At 42.1% G+C, this 27,065-nt stretch overlaps 1 protein-coding gene across 1 annotated transcript in view; it reads left to right on the top strand.

Annotated features, from left to right (window-relative positions):
• The window catches only part of LOC106592751 (synaptotagmin-7), a 391,227-nt gene that overhangs the window by 214,912 nt on the left and 149,250 nt on the right, over positions 1 to 27,065 (top strand). The window lies entirely within an intron of this gene.

The raw sequence follows: 27,065 nt of genomic DNA, 5'->3' as shown, positions 1-27,065 counted from the left end.
ACGATAGTCATACAGTACGATAGTCATACAGTACAATAGTCATACAGTACGATAGTCATACAGTACATCAGTCATACAGTACGATAGTCATACAGTACGATAGTCATACAGTACATCAGTCATACAGTACATCAGTCATACAGTACGATAATCATACAGTACGATAATCATACAGTACGATAGTCATACAGTACAATAGTCATACAGTACATCAGTCATACAGTACTATAGTCATACAGTACGATAGTCATACAGTACGATAGTCATACAGTACATCAGTCATACAGTACATCAGTCATACAGTACGATAGTCATACAGTACGATAGTCATACATTACGATAATCATACAGTACAATAGTCATACAGTATGATAATTATACAGTACGATAGTCATACAGTACGATAATCATACAGTACGATAGTCATACAGTATGAAAGTCATACAGTACATCAGTCATACAGTACAATAGTCATACAGTACATCAGTCATACAGCACGACAGTCATACAGTACGATAATCATACAGTACGATAGTCATACAGTACGATAGTCATACAGTACATCAGTGATACAGTACGATAGTCATACAGTACGATAGTCATACAGTACGATAGTCATACAGTATGGTAGTCATACAGTACAATAGTCATACAGTACATCAGTGATACAGTACGATAGTCATACAGTACAATAGTCATACAGTACATCAGTGATACAGTACGATAGTCATACAGTACGATAGTTATACAGTACGATAGTCATACAGTACATCAGTGATACAGTACGATAATCATACAGTACGATAGTCATACAGTACAATAGTCATACAGTACATCAGTGATACAGTACGATAGTCATACAGTACGATAGTCATACAGTACAGTAGTCATACAGTATGGCAGTCATACAGTACGATAGTCATACAGTACAATAGTCATACAGTACGATAATCATACAGTACATCAGTCATACAGTACATCAGTCAGTACGATAATCATACAGTACGATAGTCATACAGTACATCAGTCAGTACGATAGTCATACAGTACGGCAGTCATACAGTACATCAGTCAGTACGATAGTCATACAGTACATCAGTCATACAGTACGATAGTCATACAGTACGATAGTCATACAGTACATCAGTCATACAGTACATCAGTCAGTACGATAATCATACAGTACGATAGTCATACAGTACATCAGTCAGTACGATAGTCATACAGTACGGCAGTCATACAGTAGTTTCACTGCGATAGTCCTACAGTACGATAGTCATAATGTACATCAGTCATACAGTACGGCAGTCATACAGTACATCAGTCATACAGTACGGCAGTCATACAGTACGATAGTCATACAGTACGATAGTCATACAGTACAATAGTCATACAGTACGATAGTCATACAGTACATCAGTCATACAGTACGATAGTCATACAGTACGATAGTCATACAGTATGATAGTCATACAGTACATCAGTCATACAGTACATCAGTCATACAGTACGATAATCATACAGTACGATAATCATAAAGTACGATAATCATACAGTACAATAGTCATACAGTACATCAGTCATACAGTACGATAGTCATACAGTACGATAATCATACAGTACAATAGTCATACAGTACATCAGTCATACAGTACGATAGTCATACAGTACGATAGTCATACAGTACAATAGTCATACAGTACATCAGTCATACAGTACATCAGTCATACAGTACGATAGTCATACAGTTTGATAGTCATACAGTACGATAGTCATACAGTATGATAATCATACAGTACGATAGTCATACAGTACGATAATCATACAGTACGATAGTCATACAGTATGAAAGTCATACAGTACATCAGTCATACAGTACGATAGTCATACAGTACGATAATCATACAGTACAATAGTCATACAGTACGATAGTCATACAGTACGATAATCATACAGTACATCAGTCATACAGTACGATAGTCATACAGTACATCAGTCATACAGTACGACAGTCATACAGTACATCAGTCATACAGTACGGCAGTCATACAGTACGATAGTCATACAGTACGATGATCATACAGTACGATATTCATACAGTACGATAGTCATACAGTACATCAGTCATACAGTACGGCAGTCATACAGTACATCAGTCATACAGTACGGTAGTCATACAGTACGGCAGTCATACAGTAAGTACATCAGTCATACAATACGGCAGTCATACAGTACGATAGTCATACAGTACATCAGTCATACAGTACAGCAGTCATACAGTAAGTACATCAGTCATACAGTACGGCAGTCATACAGTACATTATTCATACAGTACATCAGTCATACAGTACATCAGTCATACAGTACGATAGTCATACAGTACGATAATCATACAGTACGATAGTCATACAGTACGATAGTCATACAGTACATCAGTCATACAGTACATCAGTCATACATTATGACAGTTATACAGTACGATAATCATACAGTACGATAGTCATACAGTACGATAATCATACAGTACGATAGTCATACAGTACATCAGTCATACAGTACGGCAGTCATACAGTAGGATAGTCATACAGTACGATAATCATACAGTACGATAATCATACAGTATGATAATCATACAGTACGATAGTCATACAGTACGACAGTCATACAGTACATCAGTCATACAGTACATCAGTTATACAGTACGGCCGTCATACAGTACGATAGTCATACAGTACGATAGTCATAAAGTACATCAGTCATACAGTACAATAGTCATACAGTACATCAGTCATACAGTACGACATTCATACAGTACATCAGTCATACAGTAAGATAGTCATAAAGTACATCAGTCATACAGTACGACAGTCATACAGTACATCAGTCATACAGTACGGCAGTCGTACAGTACGATAGTCATACAGTACGATAGTCATACTGTACGATAATCATACAGTACGGTAGTCATACAGTACGGCAGTCATACAGTACGGCAGTCATACAGTACGATAGTCATACAGTTCATTAGTCATACAGTACGATAGTCATACAGTACGATAGTCATACAGTACAATAGTCCTACAGTACGATAGTCATACAGTACAGCAGTCATACAGTATATCAGTCATACAGTACGATAGTCATACAGTACAATAGTCCTACAGTACGATAGTCATAAAGTACGGCCGTCATACAGTACGATAGTCATACAGTACATCAGTCATACAGTACGATAGTCATACAGTACGATAATCATACAGTACAATAGTCATACAGTACGATAGTCATACAGTACATCAGTCATACAGTACGACAGTCATACAGTACGATAATCATACAGTACGATAGTCATACAGTATGATAATCATACAGTACGATAGTCATACAGTACGATAATCATACAGTACATCAGTCATACAGTACGATAGTCATACAGTACATCAGTCATACAGTACATCAGTCATACAGTACGGCAGTCATACAGTACGATAGTCATACAGTACGATGATCATACAGTACGATATTCATACAGTACGATAGTCATACAGTACATCAGTCATACAGTACGGCAGTCATACAGTACATCAGTCATACAGTACGGTAGTCATACAGTACGGCAGTCATACAGTAAGTACATCAGTCATACAATACGGCAGTCATACAGTACGATAGTCATACAGTACATCAGTCATACAGTACAGCAGTCATACAGTAAGTACATCAGTCATACAGTACGGCAGTCATACAGTACATTATTCATACAGTACATCAGTCATACAGTACATCAGTCATACAGTACGACAGTCATACAGTACATCAGTCATACAGTACGATAGTCATACGAGTACGATAATCATACAGTACGATAGTCATACAGTACGATAGTCATACAGTACATCAGTCATACAGTACATCAGTCATACAGTATGACAGTCATACAGTACGATAATCATACAGTACGATAGTCATACAGTACGATAATCATACAGTACGATAGTCATACAGTACATCAGTCATACAGTACGGCAGTCATACAGTAGGATAGTCATACAGTACGATAATCATACAGTACGATAATCATACAGTATGATAATCATACAGTACGATAGTCATACAGTACGACAGTCATACAGTACATCAGTCATACAGTACATCAGTTATACAGTACGGCCGTCATACAGTACGATAGTCATACAGTACGATAGTCATAAAGTACATCAGTCATACAGTACAATAGTCATACAGTACATCAGTCATACAGTACGACATTCATACAGTACATCAGTCATACAGTACGATAGTCATAAAGTACATCAGTCATACAGTACGACAGTCATACAGTACATCAGTCATACAGTACGGCAGTCATACAGTACGATAGTCATACAGTACGATAGTCATACTGTACGATAATCATACAGTACGGTAGTCATACAGTACGGCAGTCATACAGTACGGCAGTCATACAGTACGATAGTCATACAGTACGATAGTCATACAGTACGATAATCATACAGTATGATAGTCATAAAGTACATCAGTCATACAGTACGATAGTCATACAGTACGATAATCATACAGTACGATAATCATACAGTACAATAGTCATACAGTACGATAATCATACAGTACGATAGTCATACAGTATGAAAGTCATACAGTACATCAGTCATACAGTACGATAGTCATACAGTACATCAGTCATACAGTACGACAGTCATACAGTACGATAATCATACAGTACGATAGTCATACAGTACGATAATCATACAGTACGATAGTCATACAGTACAATAGTCATACAGTACATCAGTGATACAGTACGATAGTCATACAGTACGATAGTCATACAGTACGATAGTCATACAGTATGTTAGTCATACAGTACAATAGTCATACAGTACCTCAGTGATACAGTACGATAGTCATACAGTACGATAGTCATACAGTACGATAGTCATAAAAGTACGGCAGTCATACAGTACGATAGTCATACAGTACATCAGTCATACAGTACGATAGTCATACAGTACGATAGTCATACAGTACATCAGTCATACAGTACGATAGTCATACAGTACAATAGTCATACAGTACATCAGTCATACAGTACGATAGTCATACAGTACGATAGTCATACAGTACAATAGTCATACTGTACATCAGTCATACAGTACGATAGTCATACAGTACGATAGTCATACAGTACATCAGTCATACAGTACGATAGTCATACAGTACGATAATCATACAGTACGATAATCATACAGTACAATAGTCATACAGTACGATAGTCATACAGTACGATAGTCATACAGTACAATAGTCATACAGTACATCAGTCATACAGTACGATAATCATACAGTACGATAATCATACAGTACGATAATCATACAGTACAATAGTCATACAGTACGATAATCATACAGTACGATAGTCATACAGTATGAAAGTCATACAGTACATCAGTCATACAGTACGATAGTCATACAGTACATCAGTCATACAGTACGACAGTCATACAGTACGATAGTCATACAGTACGATAATCATACAGTACGATAATCATACAGTACAATAGTCATACAGTACGATAGTCATACAGTACGATAGTCATACAGTACAATAGTCATACAGTACATCAGTCATACAGTACGATAATCATACAGTACGATAATCATACAGTACGATAATCATACAGTACAATAGTCATACAGTACGATAATCATACAGTACGATAGTCATACAGTATGAAAGTCATACAGTACATCAGTCATACAGTACGATAGTCATACAGTACATCAGTCATACAGTACGACAGTCATACAGTACGATAATCATACAGTACGATAGTCATACAGTACGATAATCATACAGTACGATAGTCATACGGTACAATAGTCATACAGTACATCAGTGATACAGTATGATAGTCATACAGTACGATAGTCATACAGTACGATAGTCATACAGTATGGTAGTCATACAGTACAATAGTCATACAGTACATCAGTGATACAGTACGATAGTCATACAGTACGATAGTCATACAGTACAATAGTCATAAAGTACATCAGTGATACAGTACGATAATCATACAGTACGATAGTCATACAGTACAATAGTCATACAGTACATCAGTGATACAGTACGATAGTCATACAGTACAATAGTCATACAGTACGGTAGTCATACAGTACAATAGTCATACAGTACATCAGTCATACAGTACGATAGTCATACAGTACGATAGTCATACAGTACATCAGTCATACAGTACGGCAGTCATACAGTACGGCAGTCATACAGTACGGCAGTCATACAGTAAGTACATCAGTCATACAGTACGGCAGTCATACAGTACGGCAGTCATACAGTAGTTTCACTGCGATAGTCCTACAGTACGATAGTCATAAAGTACATCAGTCATACAGTACGGCAGTCATACAGTACGATAGTCATACAGTACATCAGTCATACGATACGATAGTCATACAGTACAATAGTCATACAGTACAATAGTCATACAGTACGGCAGTCATACAGTACGATAGTCATACAGTACGATAGTCATACAGTACAATAGTCATGCAGTACATCAGTCATACAGTACGATAATCATACAGTACGATATTCATACAGTACGATAATCATACAGTACAATAGTCATACAGTACATCAGTCATACAGTACGATAATCATACAGTACGATAATCATACAGTACGATAATAATACAGTACAATAGTCATACAGTACATCAGTCATACAGTACGATAGTCATACAGTACAATAGTCATACAGTACGATAATCATACAGTACGATAGTCGTAGAGTACGATAATCATACAGTACGATAGTCATAAAGTACATCAGTCATACAGTACGATAGTCATACAGTACGATAGTCATACAGTACGATAATCATACAGTACAATAGTCATACAGTACGATAGTCATACAGTACGATAATCATACAGTACGATAGTCATACAGTATGAAAGTCATACAGTACATCAGTCATACAGTACGATAGTCATACAGTACATCAGTCATACAGTACGACAGTCATACAGTACGATAATCATACAGTACGATAGTCATACAGTACGATAATCATACAGTACGATAGTCATACAGTACGATAGTCATACAGTACGATAATCATACAGTACGATAGTCATAAAGTACATCAGTCATACAGTACGATAGTCATACAGTACGATAATCATACAGTACGATAATCATACAGTACAATAGTCATACAGTACGATAATCATACAGTACGATAGTCATACAGTATGAAAGTCATACAGTACATCAGTCATACAGTACGATAGTCATACAGTACATCAGTCATACAGTACGACAGTCATACAGATCGATAATCATACAGTACGATAGTCATACAGTACGATAGTCATACAGTACGATAGTCATACAGTACAATAGTCATACAGTACATCAGTGATACAGTACGGTAGTCATACAGTACAATAGTCATACAGTACAGTAGTCATACAGTATGGCAGTCATACAGTACGATAGTCATACAGTACAATAGTCATACAGTACGATAATCATACAGTACATCAGTCATACAGTACCTCAGTCAGTACGATAATCATACAGTACGATAGTCATACAGTACATCAGTCAGTACGATAGTCATACAATACGGCAGTCATACAGTAGTTTCACTGCGATAGTCCTACAGTACGATAGTCATAAAGTACATCAGTCATACAGTACGGCAGTCATACAGTACATCAGTCATACAGTACGGCAGTCATACAGTACGATAGTCATACAGTACGATAGTCATACAGTACAATAGTCATACAGTACGATAGTCATACAGTACATCAGTCATACAGTACGATAGTCATACAGTACGATAGTCATACAGTACGATAGTCATACAGTACATCAGTCATACAGTACATCAGTCATACAGTACGATAATCATACAGTACGATAGTCATACAGTACGATAATCATACAGTACGATAGTCATAAAGTACATCAGTCATACAGTACGATAGTCATACAGTACGATAATCATACAGTACGATAATCATACAGTACAATAGTCATACAGTACGATAATCATACAGTACGATAGTCATACAGTATGAAAGTCATACAGTACATCAGTCATACAGTACGATAGTCATACAGTACATCAGTCATACAGTACGACAGTCATACAGATCGATAATCATACAGTACGATAGTCATACAGTACGATAGTCATACAGTACGATAGTCATACAGTACAATAGTCATACAGTACATCAGTGATACAGTACGGTAGTCATACAGTACAATAGTCATACAGTACGGTAGTCATACAGTATGGCAGTCATACAGTACGATAGTCATACAGTACAATAGTCATACAGTACGATAATCATACAGTACATCAGTCATACAGTACCTCAGTCAGTACGATAATCATACAGTACGATAGTCATACAGTACATCAGTCAGTACGATAGTCATACAATACGGCAGTCATACAGTAGTTTCACTGCGATAGTCCTACAGTACGATAGTCATAAAGTACATCAGTCATACAGTACGGCAGTCATACAGTACATCAGTCATACAGTACGGCAGTCATACAGTACGATAGTCATACAGTACGATAGTCATACAGTACAATAGTCATACAGTACGATAGTCATACAGTACATCAGTCATACAGTACGATAGTCATACAGTACGATAGTCATACAGTACGATAGTCATACAGTACATCAGTCATACAGTACATCAGTCATACAGTACGATAATCATACAGTACGATAATCATACAGTACGATAGTCATACAGTACAATAGTCATACAGTAGATCAGTCATACAGTACTATAGTCATACAGTACGATAGTCATACAGTACGATAGTCATACAGTACATCAGTCATACAGTACATCAGTCATACAGTACGATAGTCATACAGTACGATAGTCATACATTACGATAATCATACAGTACAATAGTCATACAGTATGATAATTATACAGTACGATAGTCATACAGTACGATAATCATACAGTACGATAGTCATACAGTATGAAAGTCATACAGTACATCAGTCATACAGTACAATAGTCATACAGTACATCAGTCATACAGCACGACAGTCATACAGTACGATAATCATACAGTACGATAGTCATACAGTACGATAGTCATACAGTACATCAGTGATACAGTACGATAGTCATACAGTACGATAGTCATACAGTACGATAGTCATACAGTATGGTAGTCATACAGTACAATAGTCATACAGTACATCAGTGATACAGTCCGATAGTCATACAGTACAATAGTCATACAGTACATCAGTGATACAGTACGATAGTCATACAGTACGATAGTTATACAGTACGATAGTCATACAGTACATCAGTGATACAGTACGATAATCATACAGTACGATAGTCATACAGTACAATAGTCATACAGTACATCAGTGATACAGTACGATAGTCATACAGTACGATAGTCATACAGTACAGTAGTCATACAGTATGGCAGTCATACAGTACGATAGTCATACAGTACAATAGTCATACAGTACGATAATCATACAGTACATCAGTCATACAGTACATCAGTCAGTACGATAATCATACAGTACGATAGTCATACAGTACATCAGTCAGTACGATAGTCATACAGTACGGCAGTCATACAGTACATCAGTCAATGCGATAGTCATACAGTACATCAGTCATACAGTACGATAGTCATACAGTACGATAGTCATACAGTACATCAGTCATACAGTACATCAGTCAGTACGATAATCATACAGTACGATAGTCATACAGTACATCAGTCAGTACGATAGTCATACAGTACGGCAGTCATACAGTAGTTTCACTGCGATAGTCCTACAGTACGATAGTCATAATGTACATCAGTCATACAGTACGGCAGTCATACAGTACATCAGTCATACAGTACGGCAGTCATACAGTACGATAGTCATACAGTACGATAGTCATACAGTACAATAGTCATACAGTACGATAGTCATACAGTACATCAGTCATACAGTACGATAGTCATACAGTACGATAGTCATACAGTATGATAGTCATACAGTACATCAGTCATACAGTACATCAGTCATACAGTACGATAATCATACAGTACGATAATCATAAAGTACGATAATCATACAGTACAATAGTCATACAGTACATCAGTCATACAGTACGATAGTCATACAGTACGATAATCATACAGTACAATAGTCATACAGTACATCAGTCATACAGTACGATAGTCATACAGTACGATAGTCATACAGTACAATAGTCATACAGTACATCAGTCATACAGTACATCAGTCATACAGTACGATAGTCATACAGTTTGATAGTCATACAGTACGATAGTCATACAGTATGATAATCATACAGTACGATAGTCATACAGTACGATAATCATACAGTACGATAGTCATACAGTATGAAAGTCATACAGTACATCAGTCATACAGTACGATAGTCATACAGTACGATAATCATACAGTACAATAGTCATACAGTACGATAGTCATACAGTACGATAATCATACAGTACATCAGTCATACAGTACGATAGTCATACAGTACATCAGTCATACAGTACGACAGTCATACAGTACATCAGTCATACAGTACGGCAGTCATACAGTACGATAGTCATACAGTACGATGATCATACAGTACGATATTCATACAGTACGATAGTCATACAGTACATCAGTCATACAGTACGGCAGTCATACAGTACATCAGTCATACAGTACGGTAGTCATACAGTACGGCAGTCATACAGTAAGTACATCAGTCATACAATACGGCAGTCATACAGTACGATAGTCATACAGTACATCAGTCATACAGTACAGCAGTCATACAGTAAGTACATCAGTCATACAGTACGGCAGTCATACAGTACATTATTCATACAGTACATCAGTCATACAGTACATCAGTCATACAGTACGATAGTCATACAGTACGATAATCATACAGTACGATAGTCATACAGTACGATAGTCATACAGTACATCAGTCATACAGTACATCAGTCATACATTATGACAGTCATACAGTACGATAATCATACAGTACGATAGTCATACAGTACGATAATCATACAGTACGATAGTCATACAGTACATCAGTCATACAGTACGGCAGTCATACAGTAGGATAGTCATACGGTACGATAATCATACAGTACGATAATCATACAGTATGATAATCATACAGTACGATAGTCATACAGTACGACAGTCATACAGTACATCAGTCATACAGTACATCAGTTATACAGTACGGCCGTCATACAGTACGATAGTCATACAGTACGATAGTCATAAAGTACATCAGTCATACAGTACAATAGTCATACAGTACATCAGTCATACAGTACGACATTCATACAGTACATCAGTCATACAGTACGATAGTCATAAAGTACATCAGTCATACAGTACGACAGTCATACAGTACATCAGTCATACGGTACGGCAGTCGTACAGTACGATAGTCATACAGTACGATAGTCATACTGTACGATAATCATACAGTACGATAGTCATACAGTACGGCAGTCATACAGTACGGCAGTCATACAGTACGATAGTCATACAGTTCATTAGTCATACAGTACGATAGTCATACGGTACGATAGTCATACAGTACAATAGTCCTACAGTACGATAGTCATACAGTACAGCAGTCATACAGTATATCAGTCATACAGTACGATAGTCATACAGTACAATAGTCCTACAGTACGATAGTCATAAAGTACGGCCGTCACACAGTACGATAGTCATACAGTACATCAGTCATACAGTACGATAGTCATACAGTACGATAATCATACAGTACAATAGTCATACAGTACGATAGTCATACAGTACATCAGTCATACAGTACGACAGTCATACAGTACGATAATCATACAGTACGATAGTCATACAGTATGATAATCATACAGTACGATAGTCATACAGTACGATAATCATACAGTACATCAGTCATACAGTACGATAGTCATACAGTACATCAGTCATACAGTACAACAGTCATACAGTACGGCAGTCATACAGTACGATAGTCATACAGTACGATGATCATACAGTACGATATTCATACAGTACGATAGTCATACAGTACATCAGTCATACAGTACGGCAGTCATACAGTACATCAGTCATACAGTACGGTAGTCATACAGTACGGCAGTCATACAGTAAGTACATCAGTCATACAATACGGCAGTCATACAGTACGATAGTCATACAGTACATCAGTCATACAGTACAGCAGTCATACAGTAAGTACATCAGTCATACAGTACGGCAGTCATACAGTACATTATTCATACAGTACATCAGTCATACAGTACATCAGTCATACAGTACGACAGTCATACAGTACATCAGTCATACAGTACGATAGTCATACAGTACGATAATCATACAGTACGATAGTCATACAGTACGATAGTCATACAGTACATCAGTCATACAGTACATCAGTCATACAGTATGACAGTCATACAGTACGATAATCATACAGTACGATAGTCATACAGTACGATAATCATACAGTACGATAGTCATACAGTACATCAGTCATACAGTACGGCAGTCATACAGTAGGATAGTCATACAGTACGATAATCATACAGTACGATAATCATACAGTATGATAATCATACAGTACGATAGTCATACAGTACGACAGTCTTACAGTACATCAGTCATACAGTACATCAGTTATACAGTACGGCCGTCATACAGTACGATAGTCATACAGTACGATAGTCATAAAGTACATCAGTCATACAGTACAATAGTCATACAGTACATCAGTCATACAGTACGACATTCATACAGTACATCAGTCATACAGTACGATAGTCATAAAGTACATCAGTCATACAGTACGACAGTCATACAGTACATCAGTCATACAGTACGGCAGTCATACAGTACGATAGTCATACAGTACGATAGTCATACTGTACGATAATCATACAGTACGGTAGTCATACAGTACGGCAGTCATACAGTACGGCAGTCATACAGTACGATAGTCATACAGTACATTAGTCATACAGTACGATAGTCATACAGTACGATAGTCATACAGTACAATAGTCCTACAGTACGATAGTCATACAGTACAGCAGTCATACAGTATATCAGTCATACAGTACGATAGTCATACAGTACAATAGTCCTACAGTACGATAGTCATAAAGTATGGCCGTCATACAGTACGATAGTCATACAGTACGATAATCATACAGTACATCAGTTATACAGTACGGTAGTCATACAGTACGGCAGCCATCTTCACTGATTATTATTTGAATAATATTATCATTATACTGAACTGCATATGCCATTTACAATACTCAAGTTCACCGCTGAATTGAATTCACTGAAGTTTTGTTGTTTTGTCAATGTGCAGGTATGCCCACACTCGGAAGATATATCCCAATTACCAAGGCTTTTCATCAAGTCTAACGGACTGAGTGCTCACATCCCCAAATATATGCAAATTATTCAAGCAAATTATTCAGTTCTTCAGGATGTGCTTATGACAACAAACTTGTCAATGACAGGTTTTAGAAATGCATCATAGGCTAATCTGAGCATCCACGTTGGCCAGCCGACGCCTGTCCCCAGAGACCAATTATAGCCAAATATATTTTTTAAATCTCATCTGCAAGATTTAGATAAAACACTGTTTGATTAGTGTGTGTGCGTGTGTGTGTGTGAGTGTGTGTGTATGTGTATGCGTGTGTGTGTGTGTGCGTCCGTGCATGCGTGTGTGTGTGTGTGTGCGTGTGCGTGTGCGTGCGTGCGTGTTTGTGTGTGTGTGTGTGTGTGTGCGTGCGTGCGTGCGTGCGTGCGTGTGTGTGTGTGTGTGTGTGTGTTTTAGGCACAACATGTTTTTGGAACGTCTTTCCTGCTTTCCAACGTTCATTCATTTCGGATGAAGGATGATGAAACTCACCTGTCTGCTCGGTCTCTGCTTGATAGAATGACAAAAACCTTTTCTGTGTTGTTGAACAGAGATGCTAACAGCATCCTGTTTAACTCCAACACCCCTGAGACTGCCTCTATACAACCTCAATGTCGCTCTAAGTTCAATATTTACCTCTGTACTGTATAGGGCTTGGAGAGAGTGCTGTTCAGTTGAAAGACGTCTATCGTCCTCTTGTTGCAGACATACTGCTATTTGTATACAGCTGTTTAACCCACTGTTTGATTTGTGGGCCTGTGTTGACTCAGTTGTTGACTGTTCTATTTCAGGTTAGTCCTGTTTAAACAATCTACTCTCTATCTCTCTCTTTCTCTTTCTCTACACTCACAGAAGTTACAAAAGAATAAAGACATTACAAATGTCATATTATGTATATATATATATACATACAGTGTTGTAACGATATACAAATGGTTCTCTCTCTCCTCTCTCTCCTCTCCCCACAGTCCTCTCTCTCTCTCTCTGTCCTATCTCTCTCTGTCCTCTCTCTCCTCTCTCTCTCTCTTTCTCTCTCTCTCTCTCCCCAAACCCTTTCTCTCAGTCCCCTCTCTCTCTGTCATATCTCTCTCTCTCTCTCTCTCTCTCCTCGCTCTCCCTCTTTCTTTCTCTCTCCCCATGTTCTCTCTCTCTCTCTGTCCTATCTCTCCTCTCCCTCTCTCTCCTTCTCTCCCCAAGCTCTCTCTCTCTCTCTCTCTCTCTCTCTCTCTCACTTTCTCTCTCTTAGAAGGACAGATATAGTTGTTTAGCCAAGTATAGACTATCGTTAGAGCCTTGTATTGTTAGCTTTGCCTGTTTAATTAACAGGTCAAAGACCCACAAATCTCCTGGCGTCTAAGGTGTGGATTGTAAATTTGCAAGGAGACGTGTGTTAGTTGATCTTTATGACTCAGCCTCTCCGACAGTAAAGAGATCCTGCAGTAGATTTAAGGCACCGCATATTTGTACTTCCTTGATCTCGATAACCTGTATTTTAGTCACACGTTCTGTTTAGTTGGTTTGAGATAGATCGGTGTTGTCATTTTTGCCATGTACAATTAACAGCGTTGCTATTTTCAAGATATTGAGTCACAGGTTGATTCAAGATGTGTTCAGGTTCATTTAGTCACGATAATTAGGCTTCTCCAAGCTCTGATGCTGCTGCTGGTCATTAGTAGCCTAGCAAACTTGCTAACTGCCTGTTACTCAGCACTCTATTGTCCCTCTAATCACTCTGACATCAATGCAAAGGTGATGGAAAATCTAATCAAACACTTCGTGAGAGCCCATGAGCTCATGTTGCGCAACGTTTCTATGGGCTATGCAATTGCGTGAGAAAACAGAGTGATGGCCTCTATTAAAAAGAGGAGGCTCCCATCAGCTTTCTAAAGGCTAGGCCTACAAGATTAATTTCTCAACTTTCCTAATATGAAGCACATTGCTTATCTTAACAGGAGTCTAGTCGACCTGGCTGGCATGAAAGCTAACCACGGGAAAGCATCCTCCATTCGCTATTTAAGATCATAGATGACATGTATTTTTTCCTGCTGCCCCTGTTTCCAGACAGGTGCATGATAATGGCCCATTCTAAATCAAAACAAATTTCACACATATTATTTAGTATGTGTAAAGACAAGATTAAATCAAGAATAGTCTGATGGGTGACATTATTAGCCCATCACTTGTGAATGATGTCCAGCATAAGGCAAGAAACAATGCATACCTTTTTTTTTGCCAACTTTTTCTAATCATAGTCGCACACCTCATGTAGCCTAGCCCATAGGCCTATATGTTTTGATAAGGTTTGTATCACACCTCATGTAGCCTAGCCTATAGGCCTATATGTTTAATAAGGTTAGTATCACACCTCATGTAGCCTAGCTCATAGGCCTATATGTTTTAATAAGGTCTGTATCACACCTCATGTAGCCTAGCCCATAGGCCTATATGTTTTAATAAGGTTTGTATCACACCTCATGTAGCCTAGCCCATAGACCTATATGCTTAATAAGGTTAGTATCACACCTCATGTAGCCTAGCTCATAGGCCTATATGTTTTAATAAGGTCTGTATCACACCTCATGTAGCCTAGCCCATAGTCCTATATGTTTTAATAAGGTTAGTATCACACCTCATGTAGCCTAGCCCATAGTCCTATATGTTTTAATAAGGTTAGTATCACACCTCATGTAGCCTAGCCCATATATGTTTGATAAGGTTAGTATCACACCTCATGTAGCCTAGCCCATAGGCTTATATGTTTTAATAAGGTTTGTATCACACCTCATGTAGCCTAGCCCATAGGCCTATATGTTTTGATAAGGTTTGTATCACAACTAAAGTGGCCAAATAACTTCTTAAAATGAAGCACATTAATCCGCTTTACCATACATAAGCAGCGCGTGAGTTTCAAGTTTAGGGAAGACAATTTCCACCATAAAAATGCACCTTTATAATATTACAAGCATAATCTCATTTGCGGTCACTTTTGATAATGGTGTATTCCTGCTAATAGAATATTCACACTTATAACCTACTGCTGTCTGTGCATTGCTGCGCTCATAACGTGAATAAATAGCCTAATAGTTTATCACATTTTAAGCTAAACGTTCTGATCTGTTGCGTCAGCCTCATCGCCTAAAAAAAGGTTTTTGATGCTAGTGGTTGTATTAATTTGGAATCTATCACATCCCACAACTGCCCCAGACTATGTTTGGAACATTCACTTCTCGCACAGTAATAGAATATGTCAACTTTTGTACTATGGGGGATAGTCAATTGCCATAGGCTAGTGCTTTTGCTGTTCGTTAGGCCAAGTCATCTTGTTGGCCGACGAAAAGTAAATATGGACAGTTCTTCCAATATCTTCAATATGCACCTGAAAAATGGATAAGGATACGCTTAGTTGCATCCCCAAAGTGTCCGTCTTCACTTGAAGCCTGTGAGAAAGCCCGGTTTAGCTGATGGAGAGCCATGTGAGTGAGAGGTGCTTCCGAGCGTGCAGCACTCCGGGCCAAGGGCACAACGGCCACTGGCCGCAAAAGGCATGGATTTTTTTAGGTTGCATTATGGCCACAAAGGTAAATCCGCTAGGAAATTCAAGGCATTATCAAGTGCTTGTCAAATTGTGAATGAGAAACTGATGAAGTGTGTAAACCCTGCGCAAAAAAACAAAGCAGAGCTCATGCCTTTAAAGCAACTTTTTTTTCAAATCATCATGCAGCCTTATAATGTATTAAAAATCGAAACGTATTGTCCAACTTTTGTAGAACAACTAAAGTTACATGAATAACTCTAAATTAAGCATGTAGCAGTACCTATTTATTTGTTAACTGCTCAACACAGAATAGCCGCATGTGTGGATGATATCCTTTCTATTTTATTCAGCTAAGTTCAATTTATTCATACTATAAAATAATGCCACAGAATTTTAAGCAAATCTTGTGTGCTAAATGAACTAGTGTAGCCCACAGCCATATGGCATAGCCAGATCAGGGCCAAACATAATGTAATGAATACAAGGGGAGACAGAGAGACGGTTTCAAGCGTAGGGCACAGCAGGTGTTTATTGCAAAGGACCACAGGAGAAGGCAGGTAGCTGGGTCCAGGGGCGGGCAGAAGGTCATACACAGGAGGAGACAGGTAGCTGGGTCCAGGGGCAGTCAGAAGGTCATACACAGGGGGAGGCAGGTAGCTGGGTCCAGGGGCAGGCAGAAGGTCATACACAGGAGGAGGCAGGTAGCTGGGTCCAGGGGCAGGGGCAGGCAGAAGGTCATACACAGGAGGAGGCAGGTAGCTGGGTCCAGGGGCAGGCAGAAGGTCATACACAGGAGGAGGCAGGTAGCTGGGTCCAGGGGCAGTCAGAAGGTCATACACAGGGGGAGGCAGGTAGCTGGGTCCAGGGGCAGGGGCAGGCAGAAGGTCATACACAGGAGGAGGCAGGTAGCTGGGTCCAGGGGCAGGCAGAAGGTCATACACAGGAGGAGGCAGGTAGCTGGGTCCAGGGGCAGGCAGAAGGTCATACACAGGAGAAGGCAGGTAGCTGGGTCCAGGGGCAGGCAGAAGGTCATACACAGGAGGAGGAAGGTAGCTGGGTCCAGGGGCAGGCAGAAGGTCATACACAGGAGAAGGCAGGTAGCTGGGTCCAGGGGCAGGCAGAGGTCATACACAGGAGGAGGCAGGTAGCTGGGTCCAGGGGCAGGCAGAAGGTCATACACAGGAGGAGGCAGGTAGAAGGGTCCAGGGACAGGTAGCAGGGTCCAGGGGCAGGCAGAAGGTCATACACAGGAGGAGGCAGGTAGCTGGGTCCAGGGGCAGGCAGAGGTCATACACAGGGGGCCAAAAGGGCAACAGTACAGGCAGGGAAAAGGCTAGTAATGTAGTCCAAGAGATCAGGCAATAGGTAGGTAACAGGAAATCCAATAGGCTTAAGTACAGGCAGGGAATAGGCAAAAAGGCATCATTAGTGAGGCAGGCAAAAACTATCATACACGGGAGGAGTAACTCACAGGAAACCGAGCACACTGACAGCCGTGTGTCACAAAACAAACAATACCTCACAGTGATGGGGTGCAAAGAACTGAACTAAATAGTGTGTGATAATGACATACAGGTGTGTGAACAGGTGATTAGAATTCAGGTGATTGGGATCTGGAGCGTGAGCTGCATTCAGGGGACCTACGTGTTTGAGAGTGTGAGTTGGAAGCAGACGTTTCACATGACAACTCAGAGTATACTATTCTGTTCTTCTGAAATAGAAAATGTTTTCTTCATATCATGTTTCTTTAGACCTGTGTAAATTAAATGATGGATTTATTGTGAAGGTGTAGGCTTTATTACATGGATTTATTAGACTTTTTAAAATGTAGATGTTCCAAAGGTCTGCATCAGTGGCTTGTAGTCTATGTGTGGAAGCCAGGAGAGGCTAAATGTGTTTGTTAATTAAAGGGTAAATTCCCGTTAGACCGACAGTTATTTGCTTGACAATCACCGGCTGACAAAATTTGGTGACCCTAGTTCTGACTCATAACTCCTAGCTAGATGACCTTGGATCATCTGTTTTGAATGTCTGCCTTAATATCACTAGCTATCACCAGAGAGGAGGAGGCAAAGCGAGTGGATTACCTCCGCCCCCCAAATCTTTCCCCCGCAAGATAAGCAGACCTTTTTTTGCATGGAGGTCTATGAGAGAGTGTTTATTGAGGCTTATTTGATCAAATAGAGAAATGTTTAGCTTGTTACAAAATGTACTGAAGCTTGTTTACATACGCATCTTCCCTCTCATTGGCTATAACGGTCCCACCTGATCGCTTTCCCTTCCACCTGCCTTCCATCATTGAGGACATGTATTTTCATTGTTAGAGCAGTTTCTTGAATATCTTGTCAATATAATAAATCATCTTTGCTGTAGAGCCTGATCGATATGGGATTTTTGGGTCCAATACCGATTTTTGAGTTTTTTTAGAGGTGGAATGAAAAACAGTTTTTTTTTTTTTTTACACACATTGTGATCCAAAGTGTCACGGTCATTGTTGTAAGAATTAGACCAAAATGCAGCATGGTTTGGGTTCATCATCTTTATTACTTGAACCGGCAAAAAAACCAACAATAAAGAACGTGAAGCTAAGCAGTGCTCAAGGCAACTATACACAAACAAGATCCCACAACCAACAGGTGGGACAAAGCTGCTCAAATATGATCCCCAATCAGAGACAACGATAGACAGCTGCCTCTGATTGGGAACCATACCAAGCCGACCTAGAAATAAAGAAACTAGAATGCCCACCCTAGTCACACACCGACCTAACCAAAATAGAGAATAAAGGATCTCCAAGGTCAGGGCGTGACACAAAGGTTTAACAAATACTCTTAGTGAACATTTTATTTGTGGTTTACAGGATATCCACCAAAATCAACTATATCCTCTATAAATATGATAGAGATATGTGTCACAGTTGTCGTAGTGATGAGACCAAAATGCAGCAGGTATGTTTATGCTCATCTTGACGTTTAATAAATTCAAAATGAACACCAAAATAACAAAAGCACGAACGATCAACAAAACAGTCTGGCAAGGCACAAGGCTAAACACAGAACAATCTCCCACCCTAATATATGGGACTCTCAATCAAAGGCAGATAGACAACACCTGCCTTCAACTGAGAGTCCCAACCCCAATTAACCAAACATAGAAACAGACACACTAGACTAAACATAGAATACCTGAAAATCAAACAGTGCCCAAAAACCCTGGAATACTTAAATCAAATGCCCCTTCAACAAACACACCACCCCGAACCACATAAAACGAATACCCTTTGCCACGTCCTGACCAAACTACAATGACAATTAACCTTTATACTGGCCAGGACGTGACAGTACCCCCCCCTAAAGGTGCCAACCCCGGAAGCACCTCAAGAATAACAAAAACCCAAACAACAACAAAAAAATCCCCCTAAAGTAAAGGGAGGGAAGGGAGGGTGGCTGCCGTCACCAACGGCACTTGTGCTACACCCCCCCTCCCCAACCCACCTATGCAGGTGGTGGTTCAGGCTCCGGCCTATTGTCCTCCAGAGTGCCGACCGACCCGATCAGCCTCGGACCGTAGGCAGACTCCCCCTGATCCGGATCATGGGCAGACCTCCACCTCTCCACCCTGTATGCAAACTCAGCAATTAAACAGTTAATCTCTTTAAGTTTTGAATTGTCAGGCTTACTCAGTTCAAGGTTGTTGCTAGACTCTGGGCCGATGGGCCACTCTGGCAGCCCCGGGCAGTCTGGTCACTCTGGCAGCTCCGGGCAGTCTGGCCACTCTGGCAGCTCCGGGCAGTCTGGCCACTCTGGCAGCTCCGGGCAGTCTGGCCACTCTGGCAGCTCCGGGCAGTCTGGCCACTCTGGCAGCTCCGGGAAGTCTGGCCACTCTGGCAGCTCCGGGCAGTCTGGCCACTCTGGCGGCTCCGGGCAGTCTGGCCGGCTCTGGCGGCTCCTGACTAGTGGGCGGCTCTGGCGGCTCCTGACTGACGGGCGCCTCTGGCGACTCTTGACTGACGGGCGGCTCTGGCGACTCTTGACTGACGGGCGGCTCTGGCGACTCTTGACTGACGGGCGGCTCTGGCGACTCTTGACTGACGGGCGGCTCTGGCGACTCTTGACTGACGGGCGGCTCTGGCGACTCTTGACTGACGGGCGGCTCTGGCGACTCTTGACTGACGGGCGGCTCTGGCGACTCTTGACTGACGGGCGGCTCTGGCGACTCTTGACTGACGGGCGGCCCTGCCGACGTCGGACTGGGATGACACACTTGAAGCCTGGTGCGTGGTGCTGGTACTGGACGTACCAGACTGGGAACACGTACCGCCAGGCTAGTGCGGGGAGCAGGAACAGGACGAGTCGGACTGGGCTGACGCACTTCCGGGTCCGCACGAGAGACAGGAACTGGAAACACCAGGCTATGGAGGTGCACAGGCGGTCTTGATCTTACCTCCTGCACAACCCGTCCTGGCTGGATGGAACTAGTATCCCTGTACGAGCGGGGTGCTAGTACAGGGCGAACTGGGCTGTGCAGGGGCCTGATGGTTGCCGTGCTTAGAGCGGGAGTAGGATAGCCTGGTCCGAGGAGGCTTACCGGCGACCAGATGCGCTGCGCAGGCATCCTCCTCCCAGGCTGGATGCCCACTCTAGCACGGCATCTGCGCGGGGCTGGAATGGCGCGCACCGGACTGTGCGTGCGTATGGGTGAGATAGTGCGCACCTCAGCGAAACATGGCGCCCTCCACCTCATACGCTCCTCCATATAACCACGGGTAGCTGGCTTCTGGCTCTTCCTTGGCCTAGCCAAACTACCCGTGTGCCCCCCCAAAAATAAATGATTGGGGGTGCCTCTCGTGCTTCTCCCTCAGCGCGTCCAAGGCCTCGTACCTCCGCCTCTCTGCCTTGGCTGCCTCAATTTCCTCCCGTGGGCGACGGTACTCCCCAGCCTGGTGCCAAGGTCCAGCCCCGTCCAGAACTTCCTCCCAGGTCCATTTCTCCCGTTGGTCCAACTCGAAATCCCTTTGCTCCTTCCTCTGCTGCTTGGTCCTTTGGTGGTGGGAGATTCTGTCACGGTTGTCGTAGTGATGAGACCAAAATGCAGCAGGTATGTTTATGCTTATCTTGACGTTTAATAAATTCAAAATGAATAAAATAACAAAATAACAAAAGAACGAACGATCAACAAAACAGTCTGGCAAGGCACAAGGCTAAACACAGAACAATCTCCCACCCTAATATATGGGACTCTCAATCAAAGGCAAATAGACAACACCTGCCTTCAACTGAGAGTCCCAACCCAAATTAACCAAACATAGAAACAGACACACTAGACTAAACATAGAATACCTGAAAATCAAACAGTGCCCAAAACCCCCGGAATATTTAAATCAAATGCCCCTTCAACAAACACACCACCCCGAACCACATAGAACCAATACCCTCTGCCACGTCCTGACCAAACTACAATGACAATTAATCCTTATACTGGCCAGAACGTGACAATATGACACAAAACTTGTTTAGTTTAACTTCTTAGGTACAACTTAAAGATGTGTATGTCTATAGCAGTGGATAAGAAGTATGTTAAAGTGTTTGTGTTAAACCACCACAAGGGGTGACTGGCTGAATGAATGAAACTTTGTCTCAAAGTCAATCTGAAACCACACCGTTCACGAATAAGCATTGAAATGCAGTAACATGCCGTTCATCATGTCACCACTAGGTGTCAGCCTTTGTCTTGAGTAGATTTACTACAGTGTTTACAACAGTAAAAGGTTATGTAAACAAACACTTTAACGCAAGCTTTGACAAACACAATGGTCCGTGCTATCTGGGATCCTTGGGAGGAAGAGATTGCTAGGACGGTTGGAGGTTGCATGGATTTTGTGTGGACGATCCCGTGAACAAGGGCTACAGAGACAAGCAGGAATTTCTGTTATGAGTGTGGCAGACAGTCTTCTGTTTCAGGAAGAGGAAAAAGAGGAAGAAGGCATTGAAGAGAATGAGGAAATCAGAGGTTGAGGTTGAATTAGAAGAAGATGGCGATAGAAAGGGAGACAGGGGGTCAGAGACAACTGGTGGCAAGTACAAACAAAGTGAGTAGTATGTCAGGTTGAGGGATGGAGGTGAAATGGAAGTGAGTGAGGGTGATTTAACCGTGGAGGAAGGGAACTCTGACCCTACAAGGAAGGAAGGGAACTCTGACCCTACCATCGAGGAAGGGAACTCTTAACCAACCAACCAGGAAGGAAGGGAACTCTGACCCAACCAGGAAGGAAGGGAAATCTGAACCTACCAGGAAGGAAGGGAACTTTGAACCTACCAGGAAGGAAGGGAACTCTGAAGCAACCAGGAAGGAAGGGAACTCTGACCCAACCAGGAAAGAAAGGAACTCTGAACCTACCAGTAAGGAAGGGAACTCTGACCCAACCAGGAAGGAAGGGAACTCTGACCCAACCAGGAAAGAAAGGAAATCTGAACCTACCAGGAAGGAAGGGAACTTTGAACCTACCAGGAAGGAAGGGAACTCTGAACCTACCAGGAAGGAAGGGAACTCTGAAGCAACCAGGAAGGAAGGGAACTCTGACCCAACCAGGAAAGAAAGGAACTCTGAACCTACCAGTAAGGAAGGGAACTCTGACCCAACCAGGAAGGAAGGGAACTCTGAACCTACCAGGAAGGAAGGGAACTCTGAACCTACCATGGAGGCAGGGATTTCTCTCACCCTACCAGGAAGGAAGGAAACTATGACCCTACCATGTTGGAAGGGAACTCTGATCCTACGGAAAGGAAGGGAACTATGACCCTACCATGGTGGACAGGAACTGGATGTCTAAGTCAGGGGTCATCGTTGGGACTTCTGGTGTGTCACCCAAGGTGATGTCCGGTGGGTGCCAAGGAGAGTACTGGAGTGCCCCCTTAGGCAAGGTCTGGAGACTGGAGCTAGCAGGCAGGTTCCACCAGGCTGGGGCTGACAGCCTGTTCTAATCATTATATTTCTACATGTGGTGCTGCTGCAGGGAGGGGGGTGTTGCCTAGGCATTAGTCCTTGTGGTCACAGGCTGGGCCTTGACATAGGCAGACTGAACTTCGACGACAGGGCTGATCCCACCAGACCGTGGCTGGAGAGGCCCCAACACCCAGGCTGCACTTAACATCTGGAGTAGCTTCAGGCTCTGACTCCATCCTAAGAGTAGGGGCTTCCAGGGGAGAGCAGGTAGAGTCTTTGTGGCTAAAGCTTCCAGGGGAGAGCAGGCAGTCGGACCTTGGGCACCCGAACATCTGTCTCGACCAACAGGGGGTTCCCACTGGGAGGAGAGGACGACGTTGCAATGGCAACCAGAACAGGACCCAAGGCAGCGACTGGAGAGGGAGTCTCCTTAACTATGGCTAGTCGATGCTCTGGCTGAGGAAGGCTGCAGACCTTGTGGTGGAATGTCCACTATAGAGTTTTGTCAAACTGGAAGGGGGCTAGGCCGCTCTGGAGACCAGAAGTGGACCCGGTTCTCTGGTGGCTCAGGCCCAGGGGGCCTAGACGGTCGTCGATCAGGAAAGTAGCTGGGCTACCCCGGGGGGAAGTTGTGATGCCGACGCTCTTGCAGATACGACGTAGGCTCCAGCTGGGGGACCTGGAGTGACGTCAATCTGGTGAATAGCTGTGCCACCTTGGGACATAGTGGAGGCCGGGGGGGGGGGGGACAATAGAGTGCTGAGTACCAGGCTGGAGTACTGTCTCTCAGGGAGTAGTCTGACTGTCTCGGGAAGCAGCGGCAGTTGTGGTACTCCCACGGCGGTGACAATAGCTCCAGCCAGGAGGGCCTTGAGCGGTGGCGGTCAGGAGAGTAGCAGTGGTACCGGGGGCTCCTCCTGCGGCGGTGACACAGGCCTCAGCTCATCTTCTTCTGGGATTCTTTGTGTGTGTGGGGGGTTGTGGGTGATGACAACAGCCCCATAAGGCTTTGGGGAATTGCAGGATAACTTCCAACTCCTCTTCTGAGTTCTGAGTACTGGAACATCTTCTCTCTAGCCACGTCAGAATCCGTCTCAAAGGATCATTTAAACACGGTTAGCTGGAGTTCGTCTGAGCTGGTTGGCTTCTGAGCCCTCACCTGCTGTGTACTTACCACTGACTCGCTACAGGCTGTCCGGCAAGAAGAGTACGGATGCTTCTCCTTTCAAGGGTTTTATTCATTTTCTTCATCACCACACACACACACACACACACACACACACACACACACACACACACACACACACACACACACACACACACACACACACACACTTTGGTTATTTATAATGGATCTTGGAATCGAATATGGACAACATGTAAACATTATTAATGAAAGAATTATAAATATGCAATATAAATAGGCTATATACCATGAATGAATAACCATATCATTACACTATTATAACACAGCTATAAACAGGAACCTAAACGATAAACCGGAGAGAAAGAAAGAACAGGAGAGAAATAAACCAATTACTTGACTAGACAACAGAAAGATTTATGGCACCCCCCCCTCTCTCTCTGGTGAAGCTGTCATCTGAATCTGACAGGCTAAAGATCTTATCTTATCTGCCCGGAGCCCCAGAGTCGTAAATTACAGTGTGCGACAGTAACAGTAAATGGCTACATTCAGAAGTGCTGCGGTAGCGTACAAGCAATAACAATAAACTTCTGCATTAACCACCTGTGTCACCAATACAATAATAAGCACTTATCTATAGACAATTATGCAGAGCAGTATTGACAACACACTTACATTACAGACTAGTACGACAGTAAAGTAGAAAATATGGCTGCAAACTTATCGAGTGGTAATTTACCTGTTATCACACAGCGTGTAAAACCCCAATAACAACCCCCTGCAACTTACAATGTCCAACAATAAAAAAGTTGCCTAGGCAACCAAAGACTAGTTTGCTACAACATCTTTGCTTGTTTCAGCACATTGTTAATTAACAGTCCGTGTTACCGCGGAGACGGACTCGAACGCCACGAATAACCGGCCGTCCCATCTTCATTCAGCTTTTTCGTTCCATAACACCAGAAAACTGGTGGCAAGTACAAACAAAGTGAGCAGTATGTCAGGTCGACGGCTGGAGGTGAAATGGAAGTGAGTGAGGGCGAGTTAACCGTTGAGGAAGGGAATTTATAAGGATGGAATTTAAATGTTTGTTCATCCATAACCGTCGGGTTACGTGGTTATACGGTCCTTGTGCCAGCCCTGGTGCGTTTCATACGATATCAATTTAAACAGCCGAGTGGCACAGACACCTGGAGTCTTCCACAGGGAATCCATTGGACTGTGTTGCTTTAAAACAGGCATGATCAAATCGCCATGTAAATGTCAGGGCTGAGTGTGTGAATGATAATCAGTGAGGATCAGAACGAGTCTAGATTTGACTTTGATGAGCAGCAATCACAGAACCATCAGCTAAAGGACTCGGGGGGGAAAGAGCTCTATTCAGGAGATAATATGATCATACGGCTGTGTGTGTGTGTGTGTGTGTGTGTTCTCCTCCAGAGATAATAGGATAGGCTATTAAACCTTATTAGAGCACAAACACAGAGAGCAGATCTAACCACTGACCTTTTGTCTCTTCCCCCTTCTCTCCTCCTCTCTCCTATCCTGTTCTTCACTCATACTCTCCTCTCCTCACCCCTTTCCTCTCTCATCCCTTCTCTCTCTCTCATCCATCCTCTCTCTCCTCCCTCCTCTTTCTCCCCTCCCTCTAACCTCTTATCTTCTCATCTCCTCCCCTCCCCTACCCGCCCTCTCCTCTCTCGCCCCTTTTCACCCATCCCTTCTCTCTCTCCTCTCCTCACTTTTTCCTCTCCTCTTTTCTTGTACCCTCTCCTTTCATCTCTCTCATCCCTTTTCTCTCTCATCCCCTCCCTCCCTCCCTCCCTCTCTATCTCTCCCTCTCTATCACTCCCTCCCTCTCTATCCATCCCTCCCTCTATCTCTC

Source organism: Salmo salar, chromosome ssa23 (genome assembly GCF_905237065.1).
Source record: "Salmo salar chromosome ssa23, Ssal_v3.1, whole genome shotgun sequence".
NCBI lineage: Eukaryota > Metazoa > Chordata > Actinopteri > Salmoniformes > Salmonidae > Salmo > Salmo salar.
This window is presented reverse-complemented; position numbering and strand designations above follow the sequence as displayed.